Here is a 12,693-nt window from a genome sequence, read left to right on the forward strand (position 1 = left end):
GTAGGAGACAATATCACCAAGACTACCAAAGAAATGAAAGATTGAAAGAACCTTACAACTACACGAATGAGTATGGGGCTACTGATGAGATACCCCCTAAAGACATAGAGAAATATCATAAGGATAAAAACTTTCATAAAATGATGGAGCTCCTACTCAATTATAAGAAAGAGAAATGTTTTCTCAAGCTCACTCAAGAAGGAGAAAAACTACCTCAATATTATAGACATTTGATTTCCACAATCCATTGATATAGTAATCTAGAGTTTTTCTAGAATTTGATTGTGTAAATCTTTTTAGCATCAATGTTTCGGATCACACACAGTGATCCATCATCAGGGTGAATAGCAAGAGAATGGAAAAAATAATAAGTATTTTAAAGTTGAAAAAATTTAACGTTGAAACAATTGTTACACAAGAAGAAGAAACTGAAACATCCAAGTTACAAAAATAGCTACAAACCATGCAAAAACAATTGGCCCAAATGATGCGTGGCAAGGATAAACTAATGAAAACATACACTTTAAACACCATCTATCCATTTCCTTTTGACAAGGGTTTGGATATGCCTCCTTTTCCAAGAGGAGTGGAATTTGGTGCTTTGCCTATGGAATTCATGCGCAATCAAACATATCTTATGTGTTTATTCCCATAGAGTCTAGGTGGTCAAGCCATGGAATGGTTTTCAAAGTTACCTACTGGTATTAAAAAATTTGATGAGATTTATAATATGTTTATTCATCAATACTCACACAACATACATCATCTAGTCAACATGTGTGACTTGTGTAACCTCAAACAAAAGGTTTGAGACCTTTTCCTCATGTTTCTTCAAAGGTGGCAAAAATTGTATACCAAATATTCATGAAAATTTCCTGAATAGAAAAACTTGATATCTTCATGGATAATCTTTTCCCTAATTTTGGGTATAAAATAAAACTTCAAGTTCCACGAACCTTTGAAGATATGATTACACAAGCTATCTGAATAGAGGATTTTATGGTAAAAAATGGTGAAATAACCCTTCAAAAGGACATTAAGCAAGGATCTACCTCTAGTAAGGACAAATCCAAGTATATAAACAAGAAATTAGAGATAGTACATGATGGAGTAGTTGATAACATTACTCCCAAACCCTCTAAAATGACTTTCAATCTCATAGATAATATCAATGCATCTAAAAATGCTGAAAAATCTACTCCTAATAACAAGACATTTGGGAACAAAACAAAGAACTCATCTTGGTTTACACAACAAAAATGAGAGTACACGCCTCTTAGTGAACCTCTAGATGTTGTCTACAAGACCTTGCTTCAAATTACTTCATTGGATAATTCTCATCCTTATGGTCCACAACCATGACCCACATGGTGGAATGAGAATGCATTTTGTGAATACCATTAGAACAAGGGTCACAAAACAAGCAATTGTATCAACCTACATCATAAAGTTCAAGACTTAATTGATAATGGTGAAATCATTGTGGATGAACATTATAAGAATTTGGATTACAAGGCTTTTAAGGAGTCATTTCCACATTATGAGAAAAAAGAAAACTCTAAACAGAAAACCAATAAAAAGGTCAATTATACATACACAAATGACGATGATGTGATCAACATGATTGAACTTGTGGACTTTGAATATTGTGATGTTATCATGATTAAAGGAAACATGACAATATAAAACTGAAAACACCATTTGTCTTAAGAGATGCTAAATCTCTTACAACTAATAAAGAATAGTCACAATCTTGTACCAATGTTGTTACGTGTTCTCGTGCGAAGATAGTACTTAAAGGCCCAATCTTGTCTGCTCCCAAGATAGATAAACATAAAGACAAACCTATTTTTGGTCCATCTAGAAAAGCTACAAAAATTGTAACATCTTTTGTGGTTGCCAACTATAGTATCCTTGACCAATTTCAACAAACAAGCACTCAAATAACAATCTTTAAATTACTCAAAATCTCACCTGCTCATAGGAAAATTCTCAATAAAGCCCTCAATGAGGCAAGTATACCTCAAGATCTTGATCTTGACAGGTTTCAATCAATGGTAGGTCACTTAACCTCACCTTACTATTTGTCCTTTTCTAAAGAGGATGATAATTCATTGATTCATCCTCATAACCAATTGTTGTACATTAAAGTTATGTATGATACATCAAAAATGTGTCTATCGCATGCTCATTGAAAATGGAGCTAGCCTAAGCATCTATTTTGCTACTTTTCTCAAGCATTTGGGTTATTCTGAAGAGTCTATTGGTCCTTGTCACAAAATAATCATCAAGGCATATGATGAAGTCAAGCGTAAATCCCTAGGTCTTGTTGTGTTTCCTCTTTGAGTTGGTCCAGTAGAAAGAGATGATACTTTTCAAGTCCTTGACATTCCATTAGCATACAATATCTTCTTAGGGAGACCATGGATACATGAAATGAAAGCTATGTCTTCAACATACCATCAATACATCAAGTTTCCATTCCAAAGCTCTAAAGTTGCTATACTTGATAATACCAGTTACACTTGTAACATGCTAAAAAAATTTGAAAGATTTGTACCTGCTAATAGGGAATCTATGGATCATCATGCTGATAAGCTAAAAGAAATGGAGAAGTCACTCAAGTTGACAAAAACTAGGATGGGCAAGTATCACATTGAACTTGTTCTCTCTTTGACATCTCTTCCTAATTCTCCCCATCATTATGGGAGACCATCTAAACCAACGAGACCTTTTGTGCTATCACCTCAAACTAATTTCAACGGTACCTTTGTCAAAGCTACTATACTTCTAGAAGAGAAAGATAAAAATAGAGCCATTACTGTATGGGTATATAAAGAGGAAATTCTAGTAGATCTCATGCAAAAATCTCATGAGATTACTTCCAAAAAGTATGTTCCAAGTCTTAATCTCATGAAATTCTTTGGTTACAAAAGGAAATGGTACATTTGGATGTAATAACAATGGCTTAATGGACAACACCATTCCTGATCAGGACCAGGGGGACCAAAGGGTGCAACAGCTGGAAGCAGAGGAGAATCAATTGGCCTTTGAGGCTGCTTAGGTTATGCAAGAGCTAGAGTGAAAGAACAAGGAATAACTCTTGCCTGTTCTTTTGTTTTTCTATGTCTTTTGGCTTTTGTTCTGACTTTAGGCCATGGTAATACTTGTCTTTTTTCCTGATCTTTTCTCAAAACTTTGCTTTTTGGCTAGGCTTTATGCTTATTATCAGCCTCTGAACTTATACTTTTTTGGCTGGGCTTTCACGCTTATTATCAGCCTTATATGTTTTAACTATTGGGTTTCAGGATCCCTATAAAACCTGTTTATCTAATAATAAAAAATGGCTTAATTGATCCTATCCAAGAAATATCTAGAAGGTCTTAGGATACAATAGGTCTAGGTTTCAAGAAGACCCCCTTTCATCTAGGGATTAATAAATTCATTCTAGAACCTGAAAGTTCATCTAAACATGAGTCACAAACTAAGTCAAATAATCATGAGGACAACTCTGATGATGAGTATAGTTTTCCTTATCCAATTCCTTTAGATCTTTCCACTTTCTTTGGAGAACTAGATGACTTCATACCACGTGTTAATATTATGAATATTGATATTGATTCTTTTGAAAATGCTACTAATACTCCCTATATTCAATAGGAACAAGGAGATTGTAGTCGACTTTGTAAGAATCAAGATGATAATGAAAGTGAAGAATGGGTTCCCATCACTGCTGGGGAATTCTATAGTTTGACTCCATGTAGCACAGATTCTTAAGAGTATGAATTTGATTCTCTCTTTGAAGCAACTTTAGACAAGGATGTAGATCAAGTTCACATATATGAAAATCAGCTTGAAATAGGTGAACAATCTAGGGTTCAGTCAAATGAGTCTCATCCTACTAGTGTCAAGAAGTCTTCAATTAATGTCATTAGAACTCAAAGGCATTCAAATACACCTTTGGATGAAATTGCTTTAGGTCTTGAATTACTTGTCTAAGCATTTGATGACTATACTGTAAACACCATCAAACCCCCCACATTTGTCTCACTTACTTATCTTGAGCTCATAGACTAGAATTCCAATACATCTAGTGAAGTCCCTATATTCTAGAATGACTATGCTCTTTCCTGCTACTTAAACATTGTCAAACTAGTAACATCCTCCACTAGTGAGCATATCATTATGACTGAAGTTGATATCAAATATCTCAATCACAAAATTAAAAGAAAAAGAAATAGAACATCTGATGGTGAAAACCAGATTGCGGTAGTATCAAAACCCAAAATAGTAAAAATAAATAATGTATCCAAAGGTGGAAACCTCTATGAGGTGCCTGAAGATGAGATATTTCATGCATTTCCTAGTCATTTTTAGGAGAGATCATCAATGTTAATAGAGCCAACACAACCAATCAACTTGGGAATAGAGGAACATCCTCATATGATACACATTGTACAATCTTTATCTACAAAAGAAAAAGAGGAATTTATTGCCTTCTTTCAAGAAAAAAAAGATTAATTTTGCATGGGCCTACTTAGACATGCTAGTCCTAGATCTTGAACTCATAATGCATCATTCGTCTATTACACTAGGAGTAAAACTGGTCAAATAAAAGCTCAAGAAAATGCATCCTCATGCGGCATTGCTTGTTAAAGTTGAACTAGAAAAGCTTCTAAAAGTTGGTTTCATCTGTGTTATTGACTATGCTAAATAGATCTCAAACATTGTTCCAATCTCCAAGCATGATAAGTCTATCCAAGTTTGTATAAATTTTTGAGATCTAAACTTAGCATGTCCAACAAATGGTTTTCCTCTTCCCAAAATTGATATGATAGTGGATATGACAATAGGATATGAAATGTATTCACTCATGGATAGATTTTCTAGTTGTAATTAAATTAAAATTGCACCAGAAGACTAGGAGAAAAATGCATTCACTTGTGCATGGGGTACCTTCTATTGGAATGTGATGCCATTTGGTCTAAAAAATGTTGGTGCCACATATCAAAAGGAAGTTACAACAATCTTCCATGATATGATGCATAAGACAATGGAGGACTATGTTGATGACACCTTGGCCAAGAGTACACAACACAACACTTATCTTCAAGATTTGGGACTAATCCTAGATTGTATGGAAAAGTTTAGTCTTAGATTAAACCCCAAGAAATGTGCATTTGTTGTAACTTTCGGAAATTTTCTTGGCTATATTTTCTTTGCAAAAGGAATCAAGGTGGACCCTTAGAAAGTTTAAGAAATCATGGAAATGCCTCCACCCCATTATATTAGTCAAATGAGAGGGTTGAAAGGAAGACTTCAATCCATTTGTATATTCATTTCACAGTTGGCAAATAGATCACAACCTTTTTAATAAGACTCTACATAAAAGTGTAAAATATGTTTGGAACAAAGATTGTAATCATAGTTTAATGCAAATAAAACAATATCTTGCTAATCCATCGATCCTGATGTGTCCTATTTATGGGAAGCCTCTCATTTTGTATATCTCAGCAACAAAGTTGTCTCTTGGTATCTTACTAGATCAGGAATACAATGATAACAAGGAATGAGATATCTATTATCTCAGTTTCAAATTGATTTCTTATGAAATGAACTATGGCATCATTGAAAAATCCTACTTGGTGGTCATCTTTACTTCTCAAAATTTGAGACACTACATGCTTGCTCACACTATGTGATTGGTTGCCAAAATTGATCCACTAAAGTACTTACTTAAAAAGGCAACTCTAATAGGAAGATTAGCTAAGTGGATCATGATACTAAGTGAGTCTGATATTACATATGTTGAAAGAAAGGCTATCAAATTGACACAAAATTCTTGATCAACTGGCAGAAGTACCAATGCAAAGTCTTCTACCACTAGATATTAAATTCCCTGATGAATCTATTTTAATGCTAACATATCAAACCTATGTGATGTTCTTTGATAGCTCCTTCAAACAACAAGGATTTGTATTCATAACACCCTAGAAGTATGCATTGCCTAAGGCATACAAGATTCTATTCCCTCGTACAAATAATATTGCAGAATATGCCACCTTAATGAACAACATGAAGATTGCAATCACATGGAAAGTAGACGAATTGAATATCTTTGGTGATTCATAGCTAGTAATCAATCAGGTCAATGATGTGTATCAAACAAAGGATGAGAAATTGATACCTTATAAACAAATGGTGGATGATTTAAAAAATACTTTTCACATGTCACTTTTCAACAAATTCCTCAGGCAGACAACAAGGTAGCTAATGTAATGGCTACTCTCACTTTCATGGTATAGATGCCTAAGAATGAATTTTGACACGAATTCCTAGTGGAGATGTTACTCTACCTTGGTTATGATTCACCTAAATCCTAGAGGATCTATTTTATTGTAGGACATGATTCATCCTGCTACCATCATATCTCTTCTTACCTACATGACCAAATAATTCCAGACAATCTAACTTGGAATTTTAAAAATTCACCTAATTCATAGTGCATCACAGTATGTCATTATTGTTGACAACTTATTTAGGAGAGGTCTTGATGGAACAATCCTTAGGTGTCTATAATTTGATGACTCCAAACATGCATTACTTGATGTATACCGAGGCATTTGTGGATCTTACTCTAATGGCTTGACACTAGCTCATAAACTTATTAGAGTTGGTTACTGTTGGCCAAATATTGAGCAAGAGGCAATTAAATATGTCAAGTCTTGCAAAAAATGCCAACTCCATGGAAATATGATTCATGCTCTAGCCAAGGAGCTAATTCCATCTATCATGCTTTGGCCATTTCAATAATGGGCCTTTGATCTAGTGGGTTAGATTCATCTATCTTCTTCAAATGGACAAAAGTTCATTATCATAGCTATAGACTACTTCACTAAATGGGTGGAAGTAGTCCCTCTGTCAGCAAAAAATGAAAAATTTGTAGCTCTATTCATTCTTAACTACATCATATGCAGGTATGGTGTACCATCCTCCATCGTCACTGACAATGGGTGACAGTTTAAAAAGAAGGATCTCAAAGAGTTGTACTCAAAGTTTAGAATCAAACAACATTGGTCTTCTATCTATTACCCTTAGGGTAATGGTCAAGTGAAACCATCCAATAAGGCTATCTTTAAGATCTTACATTGCACAGTCAACAAATCTAGAAGGGACTAGCACCTTCAAGTTAGTCCATCTTCATGGGCTTGCAGAACTAGTATCAGAACTCCAATGGGAACAACACCCTTTGCTTTGGTATATGGAATGGATGGTGTGCTTCCTATTGAGCTTGAGATTCCTACTTTGAGAATCTCTATGGGATGCCTCATTAATGATGATGATTACATAATATATTGGCTTCAAGATCTAGAATTTCTAGATAAACTTTGACAAGTGGTGTGTGATCATCTCTGAGCTTATCAAAATCATATGTCTAATAGCTACAACAAGAAAGTCAAGCCACATGACCTCCAACTAGGTGACCTCATTCTGAGGAAAAACCCTAAGAATCAACAACAACAGATACATAAAGGGAATTTTGGACCCAATTGTCTTGGTCCATACATAGTTACTATAGTGTTTGAATCTGGTGCTTATCAACTTTCAACAACTGAGGGAGAATTGCTCAAAGAGTTGATCAACACTCTCCATTTGAAGTGGTTCTATAGATGACATTCTTTTAAAAGCTCTTTTGTACATATTTAAAAGTCCTAAAAAAAATTATTATCTTGGTGAAAACCTAGCAATGGGCACCTTAGTAATTCAAAAAAAAAATGAAAATTTCAAAAATACAAAAGAAAAATCAAAAAAAGAAAAAGAACAAAAAAACTTGAAAAAACAAAAAAAGTGTCATTGATGAAAACTTGATAAATAGGCTTCATGGTAGCAAAAATAGAATATCTACAAGAAGGTGAAAACTTGGTAAATAGGCATGTCTTGTTTCAAATGCCACATCTTGCAGTGCATCTTCTAGCTCTTGTATAGTTGTTTTCCTACTTTAGTTTGTTGCTTTCACTCATACATCCATGGATTGAATCTTGTTATAGTCTCAGGGGAAACGCCCTATGGTCTTCCATAACATCTCTTGAGATTCACTCACGAGTTGTTCTAACTGCATCTACCTACTATAGCTTACTTCACTAGAGAGATTCCTCTCAAAGAAGATCCCTTAAGCTTTAGTCACTAGTTGTTCTAACTATGTCTTCCTATTGTCGCTTGCTTCACTATAGAGGTTCCTCTCGAAGAAGATCTCTTAAGCTTCAGTCAAAAATTGTTCTAACTACATCTTCTAACTATTATTTTCTTCTCTAAAAAGATTCCTCTCAAGAAAGATCTCTTTCACATCAGTCACTAGTTGTTCTAACTTTGTCTATCTACTATCTCTTAGTTTCCTATTGAGGTTCTTCCCAATGAAGACTTCTCTTTAACGTCAGTCACTAATTGTCCTAACTAAGTCTATCTATTGTCATCGTCCTACTAAAGAGATTTATTACACATATGTTCTAAACATCGACACTTGACATCAATCCTATAACACTGACACTAAAATGGAAATGTTGATAGAGTTTGCATAATGCTGAGCTTTTCTTTGCTTTTTTTTCTTTTATTTTTTATCATTTTCCTTGGAGAAACTTGATGATGTCTCTTTTGACTAGAGAAGCAAGGACTAGGGGCATGATATTTTCTTTTCTTTTTGTTTTATGGTTTAGTTCCAATGATCTAAAGTATCCATATCAAAGGGGTGTCCACTATAAGAGCCTCTATCACATATTGGATGATCATGTGTACCTTGAATCATTTTATATGGATACTTCAATGAGGTTGGTTCTTCTCCTTGCTTGTTTGAGTGAATTACCTATGCTATAGTACATATTGATACTTATCCTACTAAGTCAACATATGGGTCACTACGAGTATACTTAACATAGTTCTATCTCATGTTATGAATGCAAGGGTCATTGCGGACAAAATCTTTACTGAATACTTAGCATAAGAAGGATCTCTTGTGTGTCTAGTATTTTTTCATGCAAGAAACATTCTGGTCATCCTAGCATTTATGCTTTGATGTTTATGTTAGCTTGTTACATTAAAAGTGACAAATGTTATGGTCATTCTAGCTTCTTGTGCCTTAATGCTTACATTAAATCCTAACAAAACTAAGACACATGTCATATTCATATTCCCATGATTACAATGTCAGTGTGAAATGTATGACATTTTTTGGTCTAACTAAACACTCGATGATGATAATTTTATGAGTTTGATAGCCAAACCTAGGGATACATCTAGAATAGGGTTGCATTTCATACTCCACTTGCATAAGAGCATAGTTCAATCACTACTTGCATCTTTCAGCATGAGAAGTTATTGGTTTCTTCAAAGTATCATGTTTCTTCACAAGTGCACAAGTGTTTATCTCCTTCGTTCATCCTCTTGACTCTCACACGATGCCTGTCACTAACAAAAAACTTGAAATTTGCATCAGATGTTAGTTCATTCACATTTTACATTTCATATTCATCTCATCTACACCACATTCATACATCATATCAATTTGCATTCATTACAATCATATCATTAACATCTCATGTATGAAAAACTATAAGAGAAAAGGTGACACATGAAAAGGTACTCAAATCAAAAGATCTCATATATATCTATATATATATATATATATCCAATGGAGTCAAGTGTACATCGATACAAAAATGAGTGCTACTCAAGCACTGTCAATATCAAAATGATACAAAATGATGTTAAGAAATCCAACATACATCCTTAGAAAGTAAGATAGAAGAGAGAAAGCTAATTGTTTCCTTCTCCCTCATCCTCAGGTGGAGGAGGAGGAAGAGGAGCATCTGCTCTCACTGGTCGACATACTCCATCTGATGCTCTAGAATACTCTAAAAATCTAGGCATCTTCTTTGCAACCTTAGGCACTACAACAATATAACCTACATAGTAGTAGGCTGCTCTGGCACTTTATAACCAAATCTCATCTCACTAATGCTCTAACTACTCACGTAGATCATGAATCTCTCACTCTCAGTCGCCTAGCCGCATATCACGAGTTGTCAGTTGAATCTGCATCTCACTCAGTTGTTGTTGTGTTTCTCTCAACCTCTCCCTAGCTCTCCTTATGGCATCCTAGGTCTGCATTAGGATGTCTCCACCATGTGGCTCAAGATTAGGCTAATCATCCATCTCCTCATCACCCACTTTGTGCTCTACCTATTGTGCAAGTTGGTCCTTGACCTGCTACCTCTGTGCATCACCACCAATGGCACCCAAGGTATCCATCTCACCCTAAGTATGTCTATTTCCTATCCCACTCCCACTAGCACATGGCTCCTCTCTCATCTAACAAGAAGGGATCTGCACCTATGTAGTATGTTTTCAAGGTCTCTAATGCCTCTATGGTTGCTGATGAGGTGCATGCACTAGCTGTATAGGCACTGCCATCCCCACTGGGTCTATAAACTGAGGAAAGGGATGGCTCACAAAATTCTCCTTGTATGTCAGAGTCATCTCCCCATCTATAACTATGGCCATATAATCCCAATGCACCATGATGATGGAGTGCACATCAATCATAGATCTCCCACTATCCAATCTGACAAATAACACCTTCTCCACCTCTAAGGTGAAGTGGGTGTAGGTGCAACACTCCTGAGATATGTCCTATGGTTGGTTGTACTACCACCACACATGTGTCAAGGGAAATCTCTTGATCACCTGCCTCTGTCTCTCTACTACCACTAGATCATCAAGTTGACCTTGCCACTGCTCACTCTTACCCAGAGTTGTCTAGGTCATTGTCCCTCAGTATCTATAGATATAAGGCTTGTGATCCTGCCTCATCTTAGCACAAATCAGCCTCGTAATGGGCAAGTGCTCCAATGCCCATAATTGTAGAACATAGACTCCTACTACCATGCTCTTCTTCTCATGATACACAACCTCATGCATCTCATGATACATATGGGCCAGCACACACTAGCCCCATCCAAATGTATTGGCTCCTTCAACATCATCTGCAACATTCATCCCCATCCACACTCAAGCCCATGCTGAGCTCTGTCAGGCATCAAAAAATAGCTGAGAAATACACCAAGCATCACTGCCAATCTGTGGGTAGGACCATATGTCTACACTAAATCCTTCCATGTGATAGTTCTACCCATAATGAGATCCTCTTGAAAATGGCCCTCAGTGCCAAGGTACCTGGTTGTGATTGTATGTCATAATCAACTGTGGCCCATGGAAAAGTATCTATAACATCCTATATATGTCCTCAAGGGTGATAGTCATTTCTCCAAGGGGTAAATGGAAGGTGTTCATCTCTAAGTGGAAATGCTCTACCAATGTTGTCAATAACCCGTGATTCACCCGTAGATAGGAGATAACACAAAGATGTGAGAGACCAAGGGTATCAATATGTGCCATCTCTATGGCATCTAATTGACAAATCAATGCCCTAATAGGGCGATAGTGAGATTTGAATGAGACATCTAGGAAGCTAACCTACAAACATGAACATAATCAATATCTGACATTTGAAACATTATACTATTCCTAAATGCGCTAAAACATACATCATACATGCAATAATAACTGATGACAATGTGAAATGATAGCAAAAACATCATGTTTTTGACAAATTATGCATGCACATAACACCAAAATTTTGTACAAGATTTCACATTCTCATGTAGGTTTTCACATTCTCGTGTGAAGCTATGGTTTCCTCGCACAAGAAACCCTACTAAACCAAGTGAACAAATAGGATCATGCGAACAATTTTAAAAGACACATGGAAAAACAATGGAATTTGGGGTCTCTCACGCAAGAGATGGGTACCTACCATGCAAGGAAACCCTGCACCCTATGTGAGAAAGTGCCCTAGTGGTATTTCTTCATGTGAGCTTTCATATAGGCTCGCGTAAAAATCTGAGTTTCCACGTGAGACTTGATGATAGCAAACTTAAAATACTTCAAAAAAATGCGAAAAAAATTTGACTAAAATGTGTGAAATTTTCAATACAAAGGAGGTTGATCGCCTACTCACTGGTGGTTCATAGTCCACTATCCAGCTATGTCTCCTTGAATGCTCGAATCAATAGAGATGCATGGGAACCACCTTTTTTTCTCCTTAGAGATCTTTTTTTTACAAAAGACAAAATGTACAAATGAATTGAAAATGACCTTTTGGACTCTTATATAGGTTTTGACATAATTTTTCAAAGTGCTCTGATTGACATGAAAATTACCTTGTTATCTAATTTGGTAGCTTTGAACTCATTTTTTGGATCAAATTCAAAATTTGACACACTTAAAAAGCTCAAATTTACACTTTAAAATTTTGGGACCAACATGATCAAACACTTAAGCAATCCATTTTACTAATACTTGGAAAATCTTGGAATATTTTCAAAATATATTTCTTCTAAATTTTCTTTTTTTTGGAAAAGCCAACTCTGGTCAACTTTGGTCAACCAAAGTCAAAATTGGTCAAATGGACATAAAAATCACTCTGAATCAACCCCAAATTTTCTTTACGCTCTTCTAATCTATTCTACATTCTTTTGAATCTCTAATCACACACGTGTCTTACAATCTATGGCTTTGCATCATTGTTTTGGTGTGTCATCTTTCGATTCTGCTCTTGAGGGGGCAACATGTTTACATTAT

Source organism: Cupressus sempervirens, chromosome 3 (genome assembly GCF_028749045.1).
Source record: "Cupressus sempervirens isolate cs-2001-9-10 chromosome 3, ASM2874904v1, whole genome shotgun sequence".
In the NCBI taxonomy this organism is placed as follows: domain Eukaryota; kingdom Viridiplantae; phylum Streptophyta; class Pinopsida; order Cupressales; family Cupressaceae; genus Cupressus; species Cupressus sempervirens.